At 36.7% G+C, this 20,378-nt stretch overlaps 1 long non-coding RNA gene across 2 annotated transcripts in view; it reads right to left on the bottom strand.

Annotated features, from left to right (window-relative positions):
• Positions 1–276: 276 nt before the first annotated feature.
• The window catches only part of LOC308070069, an 83,587-nt gene continuing 63,485 nt past the window's right edge, over positions 277–20,378 (bottom strand). For both annotated transcript variants that reach the window (XR_013930607.1, XR_013930608.1), the window contains one exon: positions 277–11,693. This is a non-coding gene — a long non-coding RNA (uncharacterized lncRNA). The remainder of the gene's footprint in view (positions 11,694–20,378) is intronic.

The following is a 20,378-nucleotide window of genomic DNA, read 5'->3' as shown; positions in this document are numbered from 1 at the left end:
GTTCACTAGAACATTGTCATCACAAAGTATCAGTGAGCTCCATGTTTATTCAGCATCATAGAAGTCATTTGAATTGTTAAATGAAAGAAATTTGATCTTATTGATATTTTTAAGTGATAAGATCACTCAGTAGTATCGCTCACCTTAATAAGCAAAAGTATTCTGTTGGACATGTCAGACATTTTCATGGTAGTATAAATACATATAATTTTATCAATTCACTTTAAAATGGTATGGTCAATATATATATAAATGCCTCCCATATCTAAATAGAGGTTTTGTTTTGATTATTTTTTTTTTACTGAATATAAATTCACTACTGTACTTGGCAATTTGATATGCATATGTCACGTACTATAAACATATACAGAGACTGCCCCCCAGTTATAAGAAAGCAGAAAAGGCCCTGCTCTGTTTCATCCTGGTCAGCCTAAATAAGGGTGTCCAGGGTGTTCCCCATTCTGGATCCTGAGCAGGAAATCAGGGCTTCACGTAAATTCAGGTCTCAAAGCCTCAAGTCAGTTCCCTCCAGGCAAATATAATCTCTGTGTGATATTTTCAGTAACTTACCTCTGGTAACTGAGACATATCCCAAGTGTTATGTATATAAAAAGCAAAAGCATCATCAGAACTACTGTAATTTCAGAAGGTTGGATAGAATAAACAGTTCTTCCAGCTTTAAGACACTAATGCTGCTGCAGATCTCCAGTTTGAAGAGCCCTACAAAGTAACTGATATCAAGAGAGCACTTCTTCAAGCCATCATTAAAAATGAAAAAAATGTCTGATCTGTTTGTCATTGGTAAGTGTTGCTTTTCTCACATATTAGAACATCTCTGTGTGTGCATATGCATACGTGTGTTCATCCTCAGCTTTGCTTTCTTGTTGCCTGTACAAAAGTTTTGACATGTGACAAGCCAGGGTGTTTCACAAACACTGCATCTCTGGGCAAATGGAACAAAAAAGACAATTAGATGGCACAGTCGTAGCATGACATATTAAATTCTCTTTAAACTTACAGCTTTTAATTTTACACTTGGAAAAAATGCAAATGTATATTGTCATATCGAAAGATGCAATGGGTAGTCAGATTATGACTACCAATTATATCTGAGACATGAGCTTTCTTGCAGCAGCAAATGTTTCTTTAACAGTCTATGAAACTTTTACAAGACTTAGTTTTGGCAAACTTGCAGTTTTCGAAAGTTCCCTTTTTTGCCAAAATCATGCTTTTAGTCAACCAAAAAACTAACTAATAACTGTGTTTTCTCAGTCACCTTGAAGCTTTTAAAATCTCTTCTATTGAAACTTGCTGTATAGAAACATGTCAAGAAGTAATACTGAAAGTGACATACTGCTTTTCCAAGGAAGAAAGCACACATTTATAATGAAAGGTTTAGACTACATTTACCTTTATAATGTCATAGATTAATTAGAAATGACATTTTAAGCTATTCCAAAATGTTCATGATTTAATGCATCAGAAGGCTACTACTGATTATGGAGGTTGTCCTAGGTATCAGGTGTACAATCTGTAACAGCCATCATTATAATAGCAAATATATCTGCATTTGCACTTAAACATAAAGCAGGGAATAACTTCTCTAATAGTTGGCATATCTGACAGTGTGAAGTTGAGAGAAGAACGTTACTGAGTCTCAAATTATCAAGGCTACATAAGAGACTTCTTTTTACAGCCTTTAGGTAGACAATAGCAGTAGATTTATGGGTTTGCTATTGATTTTAACACCACATATAATCAGTTGAGGAGGTGCTACCCATGGGAGATCTATAGTGTTAGGAGTCTCCAAATGATTGCAGCAATGATCTGGTTTTTATTTAGTGCAATAGTACTGATTCTTTATGTGTCTTAAGCAGTGCCACAGTTGCGTAACAGCTTTAATTGTGACCTGACAGTTTTAACCTTGCACTGAAAAAGTTCAGAAACATCTGTACTTATATCTGATATCAGTATTGCATCATCCATCTGCAAACTCAGATGTCATAACCATTTAGGGCAAAAAGATACTGTCATCCACATTGATTTTATTTTGACCTTTTGAAAGTAATTTGGGACAGACTAAGAAAAAAGCTATTAATTCTTATCCGTAAGTATTATTAACCAAACTGCTTAACTGTATTAAGGAGGCTTGAATATATTAAAAGAGCTCTTAGTCATCAGAACTAAGAAAGTAATGTGTGAGAAAGAATTTACCTAACGGAAGAAGTCAGCCCAGACACCCATTGCAAACTCCTGCCTGCAAATTTGTCTGTAAACATTAAAACCAGTAAAATGCCATTGTACAAACAGTAACAGAGAATGTAAGCAAGAAGAATCTCGAAAGAAAATTCACATAATAGGGAAATTTTAGCAAATGTGTTTGTTTACTTTTCAATATTGCCACTTTTAATAGTGAGTCCTAAAATTAAACAGCGAGAAGCACATATGAAAGAAAAATTATCATTTCAGACCAATCTAATACACAAACATAGCTAGCCAATAAAACAAAGAACTACAAGTAACATTTCTCAAAATCATTGCATTTTGTAACTTTGAATCAGATTACCAGAGCTTTATTTCTCACCTGGTCCTATTTTTTATTAGAATTATTGTTCATTTTAAAGAGGTTGTTTTTGTTTTGGGTTTTGGGTTTCATTTTTTTGTTTCAGGATATTGTATTTTTGAAGCCAGGAAGAGCTACAAGATACAGAATCTTGCCAGCTTTCAATTAACAATAAAAATGTTAAGAGTACTGGACTGTAATATAATAAGATTAAACTGTGAAACAGGTTTGATTATAAAACACCTGGTCTGAAAAAAAATGTAATCCTGATGTAAAATGTTACATTTTATGGTTGAGGAGGAATAATAAACCAACTTATGCATATATTAAAACTTAAAATATTCAATTATATTTTAGAAGTCACTCTTATCAGTGAAACACACTTGCTCTACCAAAATAAAAGTTGCATAATTGGAAATAAAAAAGTTATAACTGTGTCCTTCAACTTTTTCCAAGGTGCCTGTTGATTTTTCTTTGGAAGAACATGAGATTATCTTATTTCAGGACGGGGAAAAAAAAACAACTTCCATTTTGTTCAGTCATTTTCCTCTTAACTGAGCTACACCGCTCCTGTAAACTTCTCCAGTGCACATCATATTTTAGGATAAGTGTTCAAACTAGTAAACCACAGACCTACATGAACATTTGCTTATTCATTTTGCATACGGGAAAAACGCAGCACACAGCTTTTCTATACAAACACCCATACAATACCTTTTGGGTTGATTATTCAGTGTGAACTTTACACTTCTGGTAAAAAGCGCTTTCTGGTATTCTGGTGGGTTTGTTCAGGCTTTTATAGAGGCATTGCTACCTCCTAAGTCACTTTCCAATATAAACACAACATATTAGCTTCTGTGGAATGATCAAATACAGTGGCTGTTTGAATTAGATAAAATCAAAACATTAAATTTGCTGAACGGTACAAATATTTGACTGACAATTCATTTGCTCATCTCTGATTAAGAACAGGTTTTGTAAAACCCTTCTCAAACTCTAGGACTTAATCCCACTAATCCACCAAAGCTGAAAAATGTAAAAAATGTCGTTAGTTTTGCAGCTGTCCTGTTGGTCAAGCAGGTCAGCAGATTCAGACCCTACAAAACAAAGTGGTAGGTTAACGGGTCAAGCTGAAAGCTGAAATGCATTTCTTTGGGTCCTAGAATCTAACCAGGTAACATTATAGCTCATTGCATATGAATTATAGAGGCACGGATCTTTCTTTCCATTCTCAGGATTTAAACACTGTAAAGTGTTCAAAAACTTGTCAAGGGAGCTGGCTTTTCAAGGGATTTGAAACAGCCAAGGATCACTGTGTCTCAGACAAGTCACTGGTGAGCACGTTGGTAAGTGCCATGCTGACACCCCTTCCCCCAGGTGACTGTTTCATTTACCTGGTATTGTATTAACAATTCCTTCCCACCAGTACTTTTTAATTCTCCTGTTCATTAAGGATGTCTTCTAGTTTTCTGCTCAAGGCAGGAGTTCTTATTCATTAGGCACCTAAGAACATTCAGCACCTCTAGTATTTCTTACCTCATTGGAAACACACAGACCTCTGCACAAAGTTCATTGAGGGAAACATAAAGTTAGGAGCTAGGAGCTGAAAGATCAGTGTGGAGCAATGGGGGAGGGAGAATAAAAAGCATAAAAATAAAGCACGATTAAATCAGCTGTAACAAGCCCAAAAATTATCTGAGCAAGGTAACAATTTACGATAAGTATGCTATGCACTACTTATCTTGTTTTTTCCCAGTAAGGAGCTGAATGATGGACGTAGTTCTGCTATTTTTCGGACCTTCTTCTTCTCATGAACATGCCACGTGCTGCTGTGGACTAACAGACATCACGATAAAAGACACAAGGTTAATTGAAAATATGTAATTTTATGGACTTCTGCTTCCATAATTCTCAGGATTTCAGAAAAATATTTTTGTTTCTGCTCTAATTCTATTTAGGATATGGTATTGGAGGTTTTCGTTTAGATCAGGGGTCCTCAAACTTTTTAACCAGGGGGTCGGCGTGCGGATGAAGTGGCAGGCAGTCATCTGCGGCTGCTTGGTTTCACCCCCAACCCCCAGTGGGGGGGTTCTGTAAATACCAGGGGCCGGACTGAGGGCCCTGGGGGGCCGTATCCAGCCGGCGGGCCATAGTTTGAGGACCCCTGATTTAGATAATGTGCACACCCTCATAATTAAAATTAAAATACTTAATGATTTTCTAGATCACCAGGGAAAATTATTATATTACATGCTGGCATGCTATTGATCCTTTATAGATGTTTAAGCAGCACTCAGAATTTATTTTCCATTTTTTCTGCATCTGATGAGGAATTCTTTAGTGAATTTCCCATGAAGTGCAGTTCCAAATACTCTACTCTTCAAGTTTCAGATTTTCTCTTCTCAACATGCTATTTTACATACAATAATCTAGATACCACTGCAGCTGTCTCTCCATCGAAAATGTGCACTGGTGTAGTTCAACAAGTTTGTTTCTATGCAATATTATATTGGTTGTGTTACTTGTAATTATTAAGAAAGTAAACAGAAGGAAACTAAGCTTTAATGTAATTTTTGAGGAGGCAGAACAGGACCTGTACGACACTACTTCTGTATGCTGATTGACATCAGTCATGCCATCACCTGCACTGTTCTCCATTTTGCCCACATAGATAAAGGAACATAGACAGCTGCCATTTGTTTTAAAAAAGACAAGACCACTAAAGGTTCAGCAGAGTTTGATTTTGGAAAAAAAGCTCTTCATAAACACTTACCTGCATAACTTCATGGTTAACTGAAAATATGCTAGTACAGCATCTTTACAGGTTATAGTTACACAGCTTGCAAAAGTCTAAACCTATTCCAAATGTCAACATAAATGCTAAGAATACCTTCAGGCTATGAGAAAACCCACTGAGTCTGGGCTCATTTCATTACCTTTCATTTCATTTCATCAGACTTCACTCAAAGCAACTAAAAATATAAATTTAATTTTCACATGTACAAAGTATCTTTATTTTCTAAACTGCTGGCTAAATTCTCTATTATTTTTCAGTAAATTCCTTCCTTTTAAAAACGCTGCAATCTATTCCATTTATTTGCAATAGTGTTATTGCATTTCAGCAAAACAAGTCAGCTGTACATCACCTTTCCAGCCAAAATGTTCTAATATGCATTCACTGTACCATAATTAAATATCCCCTTCCCTCAACACTTTTGCTGCCCCCATTTTGCAATTGTGTTAATGTGCTTCTTAACAGCATCTCAAGGTAACAATTTTGCTCCAGATCTTTGAACAGCCTTGTAAAACACAGAAGTTTTGATGCATATGAATGCTAATAGAGTTATTTCCACCATGTGAATATGCTTAAAATATGACTCAATCATCTGGCCAGTGCATTTTAAATTTGGCAATCTTTCCACTCAATTGAGATCAGCAGATTGTTGAACATTCATGGGTCAGGACTTTTTATTAGAAGACCCTGGTCTTACGTTCTTGCTTAAAACAATTCATCATTGCCCTTTCCATCTGAAGAACTTTTACGTTTTGAGAGTTAATTTACTGTATAAAGTTTGATTTGATAGACCCTGAACCTTCTGCTCACAAGTAGTTAACATTACGTTTTTCCTACTCTTTCTTTTTAAGCTTCAAAATCATGGTCAATTTCCCTGTAATGAATAATTAATAAAGTAAACTGTTCTGCTAAATGAATTAGAAAGGAAACAGAATAGCAAAATAGCATTTTTCTTTTATAGTTGGGGTAGAAAAGTGTGATTGTGAAAGAAGAATATGAATATATGCATAAATGTTCAACTCTTTCACAGACCAGCAGTGGCTATCGGGAGATATCCAGGCAAATTTTGCTGCAGGGCAAGCTGGCTGATATTTCATTCAATACCGTAGAAGTTGCATACATTGGAGCCAGAGTAATGTACTTAATCATGTTCATATCAGCTATACATAAATAACAAAAATGCCCAGGTCTTGGTACAAATAAACATTCAAAAAAAGAGTTTACTTAAGCAAATCCCAAAATCAAGTACCTGGCCTGCTGAAATGTATTATTCCTTCACCAACTTAAAATCTTTCTTAGTTCTTTTGAGTTCTCCCTACATAAATCAAATTGTTATATTAAGTGATCACCACAAAAATGAGAAATTTTTGAAAGCAATGAATAAAAGCTAAAAAAGAACATTTGCACTGCATCTGAGGAGCTAAACATACAGCTTCTATACCGAATCGGTTTACACTGGCTGCTGACAGTAGAAAATACTGCAGCTATGCTTCAGCACATTCCACAGCAGACCTGTTGAAATCTCTACTTTCTCTCCAAATTCCTGTGTTCTGTTTCTACACTCCAGAAGAAGAACATGTTTTCTTATTCAAAAATGGTAGACAAATTTCCATTTGGTACACAAGTACTTCAGTTGAATTATAAAACACGTAGCAACAGCAAATTTTACATCAGAAGATGGAAGTTGCCTGTTTCTTGACACATTGGAATCACCTTTATCTCCAGAAAACCAAGAATTTTTATAAAAGCAAATATGCAGCATACATCACATTTCCCAGATTTAGTAAATTCCCTCTTTCTCTTCAAAACACCCCAAGAAATTTCTCTACCCTGTTCTCTGGGTTATGAATCAGAATTTCTCAGGGGAACAAAAAAACCCACATGCCTCTTGACTATAAACTACTAACAGCCCCTGAATGAGTCTCTGCCGTAATTTAAGAAGCCTAAGGGTGTAATTACACGAATGAGTTATTGAGAAGTAGATTTACTGTATTTTTGGCCTACGTATATGTGCTCTTTCTTTGAGGTAACTGAAGTTATTTCACCTTATATTCACAAAGATATATACATATTCACACCACATTGTCAGAACCTGGATTTTCTGGGCTTTATGCCTGATCAACAAAAAGTAAATGTAAAGTATTATGCAACAAATACTGATGCCTTACTTGTGATATTATTAATATGTTCTTTCTTATATTAGAAAAAGAAAAAAAATACCGACTATTCATTTCAAAATCTGTAGCAGAAACTTCTCATTAAAAAAACCCAATCTCTTTAAAAAGCCCACTCTTCACTAATATCACACTACCAAAAATTAAAAGCTAATATTTAAAAGTTTCTCTTTTTTTTACTTGCATCTGAGTTCTGAGCCTTTCAGGGCTTTTCATGATCATCTTTCATAATCAAGAAAGACAAGAGATTTTCACTACATGAATCCTGAGATAAGTATGTGCTTATATAGCTCCAATTAAATCGAAGCTGTAGTGATACTTCTGATTAGAAGTCACATGCCATTCAGGGCAAAAGCTGTAAATATTTCAGTGCATGCAAAGAATATCCTCAAGAAGAAACCTCAGTGACCTGAGAGTGCCTTTTTCACTGAGTATGATCCTATTAGTCCACTGTTTCTTCAGTTTTTTCCACATTATGAAATACCCAACACGTTCTAAGTAGAATTCTTTTTTTAATTATTTTTATTATTACTGCAAAGGCATAGTTCCTGTGACAGACAGCAACATGAAAGTGTATTTGGAAAAATCAATAGTAAGAGCAAAGGTGTAAAACAGCTAATCCTTTGTCACTGCAGTTCAGTTACTGAGATGAACAAAGAACTTAAAGAATAATTATATACCAAAAACTGATGAGAAAGTGAAAGTCAAGCCTTTTCAAGGAGTATTTTCTCTACAAAGAGTTTTCTGGGGAATAAACAAAAAACCAAGAACAATTCCCTTTGACCTTTGGATAAAAAGTAAAATGTTACAGTCTTCAACTAAGAGTGCTTCATCATGTAAATTGCAATTATATAATTCTGAGTGAGAAGATATAATTCTTCTATCCCCTTCTATGTGCCACAGTTCATTGTCAGATTATAACTGGTTTTCTCATGGTTTTCCTTTGAAGATTATGATAGCTTCATGACAATGATGCACAATGGGAATTCGAGCCTCATGAAGGAGCCTCATAACCTATCAGAGGGTAATGAGAACATTCTTACCAAATGGTTTAATTTATTTCAACCTGACTGTTTGCCTCTTCTCACATTTGCTTCCCAAACATTTCCAAAGCTATCGCAATAAACCCCCTCATATTCTCTGGAACACCTCAGGTGGATAAGATAAATGTATTTAGCTTTGTACTGTAAAAAACCAGTAATATGCTAACAGTATTTTTAGTCCATATTTAAATGTAATAAAATTTTAAAAGTTATATTCCTCCTCCCACTTTCTGGTTACCTGTAATACAACTTTGTATCAAAATATTTAAAAAAAAAATACCTTCCAATGTCAGTATTACAGTAAGGTAAGCATTCACTCTCTTCAATTCACAGTTATCCACTTAATTTCAATCTTCAAATAGCAAACTGAAAAGTAAAATGTGAATTGTCTTGCTAAGATTTCTGCAATTTGAATCTGGTATCTTTATTTAATTAAAATTATTCCTTACAAAAAGACATGCCATCCATTTAAATTTATTATATGGAGGAGGCAGAATATTATCATTACTGTTGGAAGGTAAACTTTCAGGTTTCTTGACTTTGTGAATGTTCTAGTGTAATGTATTACCTTTTATAACACTGGGTTTTATTAAAGCCTGCAAACACACAAACCCCAAAAGCCTGTAAGTACAGAAGTGTTAGCTGTATATACTATATGAAACATGTTCAGGACGCCTAAGTCTGGAACAAAGTGGGTAAGTTATGACTTTGACCTTACTCTGGTTGTTACATGGTATAGCTTATCCCCAAGACATCTGTGCCAACCTGAGCCGGAAACCAGCAGCTCATCAACTGGCAATGTAATGAACATCATTTAATTAAGCAAACATAGTTTTTTACTTTGTTGGCACCCAGAAAAACATGTGAGCTAGCCACTGCAACGCTCACAAAGAGGCCACCAATATATCCAGAAGATGCAACATAACCGGGTAGCACGGAAAGGTAAACGAATTCATGTACACAGGGCTAAGACAGCGGGTGAATTACTGAAAACTAACACCACGCTGGCTTTAAACCAGTGTGCTGTGCAGGGGTAAGCCAACGACTCCCTCTGCCCGCCCACCCCACATTTGTTATGTGAGCTGTCATGGCAAAACCTCCCAGGAGTATAAGAAAGGACTTCTATATGCGCCCAGGGACTATCACTGTCACAAGTCTGGCTGGTCAGATAAACCAATTTTGCCTCTTAGTGGCATTTTCTAGTCTCATGGCCTCTCCTTGCTCTCAGCTAAGATGGCTGAATTGGCTTCTGCCCCTAAATGTTGCTAAATCCCACAGTGATCATGAATCAGAGCTCTTAGCCACAGCAGTTCATAGATCAATATATTAATACAGACTAAAATCAATGACGGTTTGCATTAATATGCTAGATTTTGAATTGTGGCACTTTAGGACCAGACCCACTGCTCTTCAGCCAGTTTGGGGACTTGTAAGCGCCACTCAATGGATATGATGGACAGCTGGAGGTGATGACCTTTTAAATTGGCCTAGCTTGGATCAGTATAGCTTGTCAAACAGAATTCATTAAACTCCTTTTCTCCTACTGCAAAAGAAGTACCTACAACTCCCCTACTTCCTAGTCTAGTTTTCTACCCTTCTGCTGCTAGAGGAGAGTGTCTTTTATTCCTACTTTGTGTCTACAAACTCTTCCTTTCCATCAGCTCCATTTTCCCCATATCTCCTTGGTTAAATTCAAAATAAACAGCTAATATTTGTTCCTTGTCCATTGTTCAAGCCTTGGCATTTTGTTTAGCTAATCACCTTATCAGTACTTCTTGCCTTCCATACTAAATTAAGTCTCCTCTAGACTTTACATAATCTGAACAACATATTAAAAAATACAGTGAAAAACCTAGAAGTTTTCAGCTCAAGAACTTTTAATACAGGAAAGTTATACTATTATTGATCATGACAAAGCTTGGAGTTCATTTTTGTTTCAGAAGCATATCCTGTAACTTGGAAAGAGCATGACTGCCTCTTAAATCCATCCACTACACAAATACTGCAAAATACCATTCATTTTATACATCGAGTATCTATTAATACAAGGAAACAAGACATATAAATGGCTAACTTATTTGTCATATGGCTGCACAACAGAATGAGCTAATTACAGGAGCCTTCCCTTTGTTTACTGCAAAACATGAGGGTTTGTTTGTTTGTTTTTTCCTATTTCAGTCCAGTTCTGGAGAACACAAAGTGCGTAAGATAGGAAGCAGAGCTCAGTACGACTAGGATTGTTCATGCATTTGGGGTTAAGCAGGCTGGGGACACAAAACAATTTTCTTCCAGGCTGAGCTGCAGGAATTCAAAAATATTTTTGCTTTTCTAATAGCTTGAAGGGTTAGTTGCTCACTTCACATATTCTCCTGACAGTTTTGTCTGACAAATTCCTCCTTGCTGCTCCATCAACCTAGGACATCAGTGATCCCCTTCATCTTTTTCATTGCCACTCCACAGCTTTTGTAGGTGTTTTTGCACTGAAGACCTATGTTTGCTATAGAGATTTTGTGTCTGTATTGCAACAGGGGTTTGCAGGGGGAAGTAGCAAACCACCAGCTCCTGCAGGTTTCAACTTAAAAGTATAGGGAAGACAAGTATGGACATAAATAATCTTCCCATTCAGAATGGCCTTTGGTTTCTGTGCTGTACAAAGAGTTCCCAACAGCAAAAAAATTCATAACCTGTCTGTTCAGGTACTTTAAGTTGTCACAGGTACTCACACCATTTTCCAAATCATATTTTGGCCCAGACTGACCAGAGTACTGACTAAATGATCAAAGACAGTCTACACATACAATTCATTCTGGAGAAAATCAGTTGCATAAATGTAAAAACATCTGTGTGAACACAACCCAGCCAGGTTCATGAGAAGAAATCCAGATGTTATAATCCTGTCTTACCTATAAATCATTTTCTGCTTGAGAAAATTAAACTGCAACTGTTCTGGTGCCTGCCTTTAAATGCTGAAGAGCTTTGGTGGTCCATCTGACAATTTTTACAGCACCTCATTCTACAACACTTTGATAGTACCTTGAATATCTTACCTGAAGGAAACTCCTTCCCACCTGCCTGTTGCACTGCTTCCAAAACACAGACACAGCTCAGACATTCTAAGCCTGTGAAAAGAAGAAAATAAAAAGTTTTAAAAAAATTGTAAGAAAAGAAAGGCACAGAAAAAAACATAGTGACTGTGCCACTGCCTGAGCTGGGCCAAAATGCAAGTGCTGTAGAGCTGGAATTGGAATAAAGGAATTTGAAGCAGGAGTGCAAGAAGGAAGACCATATTTTTAAGACAGAAAACACGTCTAACCAGACTCCAGCTCCCAGATCACAAAAAGCTGGACAGGATGCCAGAATACAACTTTATTTCATGTCAACATGGGCAACAGTCATAAGAATATCAATACCAGGACTAATGATACTTTTTGCAGAATGGACCTGGCATCAGAAACTCTTTCGTTTGCTGGAAATCTATTCAGGCAGTACATAAATCATTCAGACTCCTTTAACCCTCTTCCATCTCCGCTCACTGCTACAGAGCAGGAACCTTCCCAGTGCCACAAGGGCAGACAATTCTAAATAATTGCTACCTTTTTTTCGTGGTGCAAATCAAACCATATATGCACAACTGCAGACCAACTCTGCCTGTTTTCATAAGGAGTGGGTATGAACTAGACTCTGTTCTGACTTCAGTTTCCACATGCTGCTTCTTAGTCTCTTACCAGTTGCTCAAAATCATAACCAGTGCTTTGAATAAAGATGCCTCTTCCCTCTACCATTTGCCTGGTTAAAACAAAGTCCCCTATGCCTCCCCACCTCTGCCACCACCGCCATATACACACACTTTAAATGACCAATGTAAGAACCTTACCACAATAGCTGTTCATAGGGAAAAGTCAGGCCACTTTTGCTACTCTCAATGTTGCCTTCATTATCTGCCTTGCCACATCTCCTACTCCTTACAAACAGCATGCACACACACATAAAAAAGACAGAAAACATACAGAATGTGGGTTTTGAGCACTTGGTAATATGATAAAAAAAGACAAGCAAAATGAGGATTAGGTAGGGAATTAAAAAAAATCATTGAACATTTACGGTGTGTACAATGACATTGTTAAAATGTCTTTGATTTTGTAAAGGTAAAAATCTGTGAAATTCTTTTATAAAACAAATCCTAGAAAATTGTTTGGGGGGTGGCGAGTGGGGGTGTTTTGTTTTGTTTAGGACCAATACATCTATTTAAGAAGCTTTTTTAATGTAAGCATAACTTTTAAAGTTTTTTTTTTATTTTTATTTTTCCCATTTGCCAGTAAGGCTTTTATCAACATCATTTCTCATTTAGACCGAGCCATACAATAGTAATTTCCAAAGCATAAACAGGCAGCAAGCTACAAATGCAAATTACCAGGAAACCATCACCCTTTTTCTCTTAAAAGCCTGAAATGTTCTGCACAGCACAACACAACGATGTCTGAACACGTTGCTGGCAACATAAAGTGGAATTTTAGAGACAGAAAGCATACCAGCCATAATATCACATGAAAGGACTAGTATTTTGCCATTTCTTCAGTAGGCAGGTATAGCATTATACACAAGTAAGAAAAAACCCTGTTATTTTAGTGATCATTAATATGTACCCTTATAAGACTCTACTTGCTTTTCTCCTATAGGTATATAGGATTTGCTCCCATGGACTAGTGCAAGGCTGCCTCAAGAACATTAGATGTAATCACAAACCTGACCTCATCAGAAACCGTACTCCCTTTCTCCCTCAACCTGTGCCCTTCTAATGTCATTAATTAGATACCTGGCCTCATGCAGCCTCCTTAATGATAAATGTAATGCAGTGCAGCAGCAAAGCAGCATAAAGACCACATCTATCAGCTCTGTGGGCAAATAGGATAAAAAGTGAAAAAAGGATTTTCTGTCTTCAGGGAAGAGATTCTAAAAGCAGCGATACAAAACCTGTGTCATGGAAAGAAACAAAAAAGCACTCCAAGAACACAACCACAAATTCCCTTCATGCCCCTACACCAAAAAAAACCAGGAAACAGGGGGAAAAAACCTTCTGATTTAATGCCACTGATACCAAACAACACAACAGGACTACAGCAGGTGGGCTTTTTTAACACCCTCCCCAGAATATGAATACCCTTCAGTATACATGTTAACTCTGATCGGAGGGTAAATCCAGGTTTCTGAGAATGCACCTGACAGAGAGAAGGCAGTGGTACCAGGATGTCTCCAGCGTAAGAAAGTTCACCCCCAGAGCAGGGTTTTACAGTGTGTGGACCAAATACTGAAGGATAAGGGAGTTTCTGAAACAAGGAAAGGCATGCATGCACACACAGAAGCACATCCACAGAGGACAGGAAGAAAGTCATGTCATCACCCCAGAAAAGGTAAGGATTTGGTGTAGGGAATGGTGTGACCGAGGCTTACAGAAGCTGAGAAAGAGACCGGGAATCCTACACTGCAACAGCTTGCAGACATTACTTAGCCTATGCCAAAGATGCTGCTTGCTTTATATACCCAGTTAGCAGTCTTTGTGGTCTATCCAGGTGATAAGGTATACTTAAGCCCCATCCCAAGGGAGCAGCTGGTAGTGAGACCTCCTAGGCACAGCAGTATCCTGCTCCCTTTAGTTAATTCCTCGATCCCAAATGTCAGCATGGAAATCATGACGTTGCAACCTAGACAGACACATTAAGAGAAACTGTCTTGTACATGCCCTCACAATTAACGATTCCTTGTTGCCCCCGTTCTTACATCTCATTGATTACATTTAATTTTATTCTTTTATTTTCATTTTTTACTTTTCCCACTGATTCCACTTTATAAGCACAAAGTCCTAACAGCTCCTGTGGAAGCATTATATTTTCAAGACTGCCACACAGATCAACATAGTAAACATGGAGTCTCAGATTTTATTATTCAGACATCAAAGTGCATTTGGTTCTGAGCGCAGGATGCCAATGAATTAATTGCAGGGTACTAAAAGCTAAATGTACACACACTGACAGATGTGTGCACAAACAGAAAACAGACATGAGCAGATCTTATTTAAGACCAGTGTGTCTTCCTACAACTTCAAACGTTCGCATGGGTCACTAGGTCTTAGTCTAACATTAAAATATTTGAGGACAAACAAGGCTTTCTTCAAAAAAGTCTTGCTCTCCCTCTCTTGTTAGCAGGGGTATGCTGTGCTCTATTCCACATAAATTTGAATCTGTTTCAGAACGTCAGTGATACAAATAATGCTTCTGTGCTCAGAATAAACTGTTCTTTTTTATCCATTAAATACTGAGGTTCAGTCAGTTTCCCATTTCTAAAGGTACTTTTACTAAGAAAAATGCCTGTGTTCACAAGTTGAACAGGCATGTAACTCTTCAAAGTTTTAGCATATGTGGGTAATTTAAAAATCTCTCATTACATCTACTGATTTCAACAGGAACATTCCTAACACATTAACTTGAGCATGAGTGGTCATTGTAGCACGAGGACCCTGAAGAATAGTCTATACTAGCAATGCTGTGCATTGCAATAATCAAATTTTCAAACATAAATGTTCCACAGAAAAAGCAGTATTCTCTCCATTAAGTCACAGCAAAGAAAGTAAGTCTGACTCATTTTAGCCCTATTTTTAAAGCACTCTTTTAAGTATCTCCCCCAGGCAATGAAAGAATTTGCAAAGAGTTTTGGTGAAACATTAAAAAAAATATCTTACTTCTAATGTTTTGAAAAAGTGCTCATTTAATTTTTCTCAACTTCAACTTTTCTCAACCTTTTCTCAGCAGCATTTTTAACACAGAGAAGGAAGCAGATCAAATTAAAATAATTGCTGCTATCTCTCTACCTTGATAGATGCTAAATATAATATACCAAATACAACATGATAATGGCTTCAAGGTAAAGAACAGGAGAATAGTGCCAGTTGTGCAACTGCCTCAAAATACATAAGAGTATTGTGTGTACTAAAGAACCACATTTGCTACTGTTTTACCATAAATATTATAGTTGCAATTCAGTACTATACTGACATAAGGCACTGCATTGTTTTATGTTTCTAATGCAAAATTATAACTTCCCAGGTAACTGCAGTACAGTCGTATTTCTCTTAAGTTCACAGATAAGGCATTTATGTATATTAAAAAAGAGTTATTTCACCTATTAAGGCAAATTGATGAATGAAACCATCACACTAACTTCAACATTGGAAAAGTTTAAATAAAGGCTATTAATCCTTTACATAAAGTCTAGAGTCATCTATAAATGCCTATTCATATTTTAAGGCTACATCTTTTATAGGTGGAGACAAGATTTTTCTATCTTGTTCTGGAACTTACAGAACATAATGATTCTTGGCCTTGTGTCACTCTTAGTTTTCCATCATGATTCTCTGTACAACTGAATTATGATTTTGAGATTTGGCAAATAATAATAAAGAGACTGCAGTATTTAATTTTCTTCCTTTTGAGTTGTTTAAACGTGAAAAACAGATTTTCAAAATACGTAAGATGAAGGGCCCTTTTTTGTTGAGAATTTCTTTTTTATATGATACCTGTGAAAAGCATAAATCCAGAACAAGTAATCCTTTTGGAATTTTACTATAGGAAATACTTCAGTACTCAGAAAAACAAACAGACTAAAAAGCATTTAGGCACATTCTGGAAAGTACACTGTAGTGTATGCAGCTATCAAATTGCAATGATTTCAGAGCTGCTTCAATATGTTTAGACAGATGCATTATTCTTTCTCATGAAGACTTATTGGTTTCTATCCTGTTGGATTGTATTAACATAAATACAAATATTAATCATACAGCAATAACACAATGACTTTCTTTTGGAGCCTTGTTTGTTGCTAAAATAACTCTAATCCTTTTACAAAATCCAAATATAAACAAGTTTTAACTCAGACATCAGAGTTTTTCTCAGAAGCTGGACAATATATAGGAATTAAGACAATGTAGGAATTAAGTATTTTTATATGCAATTTAAGGAGCCCAGAACTTGATTATAAGATGCAGAAATGTGAAAAAAAACAAACAAACAAACAAAAAACCAACAAACCCACACATTTTTGATATGTGTAGGGTCATGCTATTAGACAGTATATGAAGCAAAAAGTTTGTGGTCACATAAAGCGTCTAAATTCTAAGTTTCCTTTATCTTGAATATAATTTTCACAACAGAGGGATGAAATATTGCCAATTATATAAAGGAAATTATCTTGAATCTGCAATCTTCTGTACGAGATATACTAGCCTTTTCAAAACTTCTTTTGTGCCTGCTTGTTTCTTTCTCTTAGGCAGAGATAGAAATCCAACAAATACAATGGTACAGAAACCCCAGAAATTGCTTCTTCCTGCTATTAAGCAAGGAGTTGTATTTGATCATGGAAATTGGCTTCTCTTTCTTCTGGTTTTACCTCATTTTTTTCTGATGCTTATCCATCTATATTTACTTGCTTTTACTCTTTTGAAAAACATCACGCATCTGCAATGACCAAAATTTTCCACCCAAGTTAAAACACACATATGCTTTTCCTCCTCTGCTTTTCCTGATTATAATGTGGACAACTAAAAGAAGTTGACCTAAGACAAATCTTTTACTTAATCAAAAACTCACAGCCTCTGGTATTCTTTCATTAGCAGGATTCATTGGCTCTAATCATCTTTAGTTCTCAAACCCAGAGGATACAGGATAACAAGAGTTAAGTGAGTTGCTTAGGGAAAAATCCTTCTAGGAGCAAGCCTAGTTATCAATATTGAAAAGATAATCTAATAATCTATTATCCCATAGAGATTCATATTTTAATTTAACTTGGCTAATTAGACCTACAACTCTAAGGATCTGCAAATACCCTTTAATGCTACCGATGGTAGAAATCTGACTAAAGCAAAGCTGTGACATTAGTTTGTTGGAGATTTAGATCATCTGTTTGTCTTCTAAATATTTAATGCCAAAAAGCAAGTCCTTTGAGGAAGCATCATCTTCTAGCTCTCCTAAAAGAAGGTCAAAATAGGTCTCTCATTAGGTGCCTTAGAAAAGAGTCTGATACAACTGTAAAGATAATGCTTAATTTACAAATTTGTTCAAAGACCAGGAAGCTGACATAAGAAATTAATTGATGGAATATTAAAAACAATTAAAAGCTGGTAGTACTTCGATAGTGGCTTGTCAAGTTCCTCTTAAATATACATTCCAGGCAATGAGGAATGACAGTTACTACTCACCAGTTTTGATAACAGGAGTTCTAAACTCACTTAGCTATCTTTCTTTCAAATCTGTTAAATAGACAACTTGTTTTATTAATCTCTCTTGTTTCAAAATTCAAATAGAATAGCATAGAACAGAACATAATAGAAAATTTCAGTTGGAAAGGACCCACAACGAGCATCTAGTCTACCTGCCTGACCAGTTCAGGGCTGACTAAAAATTAAAGCACGTTGTTAAGGGCGGTGTCAAACTGCCCCTTAAACACTGACAGGCATGGGGCATTGATCACCTCTCTAAGAAGCCTGTTACAGTGTTTGACCACCCTCTGGTAAAAAAAAAAAACCACTTCCTAATGTCCAGTTTAAACTTCCTCTGGTGCAGCTTTGAACCATTCCCATGCATCCTATCACTGGATACCAGGGAGAAGAGATCAGCCCCTCCCTCTCTACTGCCCCTCCTCAAGAAGCTGTAGGAAGCAATGAGGTCACCCCTCAGTCTCCTCCTCTCCAAACTAAAGAAGCTGAAAGTCCTCAGCCACTCCTCACAGGACATTCCTTCCAGCCCTTTCACCAGCAATGTCTTTTGAGGACCTCTTACTACTGATTGGTGGCCCCAAGAGGCCTCTCAGGAGACCAGCACTCTAAGAGGTGGGAGATCAAAACACAGGCCAAGAGCATCTGCTTTGACTAATTCATTAGAGCTCACCAAAAATAAAAATATCTGTTCCTTCATTCTTGGTTCCCCTCACTTGGAGCCACCAGATGCTCACTAGCATCAGTCACTAAACTGAATAGCTGACCGCAATGCTTTCTGCAACCTGTGACACCACTGTTATTTCACCCCCATTTACTCCCTTGGATGCAAACCTGCCCAAAGCTAGCCTGGTGATTTCAAGGAGAGAGTTTCAGGATAACCACCTGTTTTCTTAGGTTGTTCTAAATTTTAATAACCACCTAGGACTAGTTGCCAGAACAGATCCATGCAGAGTTAAATGTGGTGTTTGCAGTATCTGTGGGTGGTAGTTAAAGGAACAGGGAAATGACAAAATTTCACAGCTGACCTTTTGCTATTGTTTCTTTCAGAAGCAACAGAAAACAACCTTCTATAAATGGCAGAGAGGATTATGCTAAGTGTGAATGCTACAGTTACTCAGCAATAGATGAAACAGAGAAACCAAGCCCTTTTTCAAGTCAGAATCTCAAGCTAAGCTTGAAAAAGAAGTAGTGATTAATATTTCCTGTAAAACATAATTGCAACATTATTTGTTATGTAAAACTCAAAACTTTAGGAAGATACATATATCCACATATACATGCTAACTTTCTACTAAATGAGGTTTTTTTGTAAATACATAACATACTGAAATGTCACTCTGTCATTGAGAAACATATGATCATTAATCTTCTAATTCATTACCATATGACTTATATGTGACACAGATAAGTCACATATATTCAACTACACGCAAATACAAAATCCTTTTGCTTGTTTTTTCTTCTATATGACTACTGAAATTGTTGTTGTTTACTTTCAGTGACCAGCATCAGTAAGAGGAAATAATATCCACAGGGTACACGCTGAATCTGAACAGTGAGCTCATCAGGTTCATCTTCTATTCAGGGCCAATGAATGGTAGTGCACATGGGCCCTGTTTACAGAAATGTTATCTATGTCCCGAGTTAGGTAAGTTAGGCATGAAATCCAGGAAGTTTAAATGTTTTCTGAGTACATTTGCTCAGTGATAGCCAGAGACTAGAAATCTGTTCATTCCCTCATCTTGCACAGCTGGTGTATGTATTATCCAATTCTGAAATCACTTAAAAACATACTAAAGGAATGCTCCCAGGGCCACAATATCTTTTAGGTTATATGGAAGGTTTTTTTAAAGTCTCCAAGCTAAACCTATGCTTAGGCAGCCACCTCAGCATCTATACATTACATAGTTGAGAGTTAAACAAGTGGTTACATGCTAGGATGAACTACTGTTCAGGAACATTTAGTTCGAAATGAATAAAAATGATTTGTCAGATTAGTTGACAGATGAGACACATCATGGAAATAATGATCAGTGTCCATTACAGGTTGCAAGAAAGGCCTGGTATATCATACGACTAGACTGCCTATACATAAATGTAATTTTTTTCTTTGAGGCCATCTGTATTACCCTCAGCCCTTTACTGACAATAATCTTTAGGCAGACGGCAGTGCTAAGGAAACCTAAGATTAAATACAGGAGGTACATGTGGAAGCAAGGCAGGCTGATAAATCCAGACACACTGCTGCTGTACCATGGAGACCAGCAGCTTCGGACTGAAAGTCCAGTTCAAAATCTGTGGGTTATACCGCCTTGGACATGATTCTGTATTCTTAACACCACACTGATTTCAGGCACAAGCTGACTCAAACAGAGCCCTTTTGAATGTATTTCTGGCCCATGTTTGCAGTTCAAAGACTGACTTGTTCTCTTCCAGGTCAGCAGGACCTGCAATGCTGACCTGCTTCCCAGACTTCTTCCCTTCCCAGAGGTAGATACAACTTTGTGCCTCATGAAAAATAAGGCTGACGGGTCATTCTGTT

The sequence above is a fragment of the Falco punctatus genome (genome assembly GCF_963210335.1).
Source record: "Falco punctatus genome assembly, chromosome: 1".
NCBI lineage: Eukaryota > Metazoa > Chordata > Aves > Falconiformes > Falconidae > Falco > Falco punctatus.
This window is presented reverse-complemented; position numbering and strand designations above follow the sequence as displayed.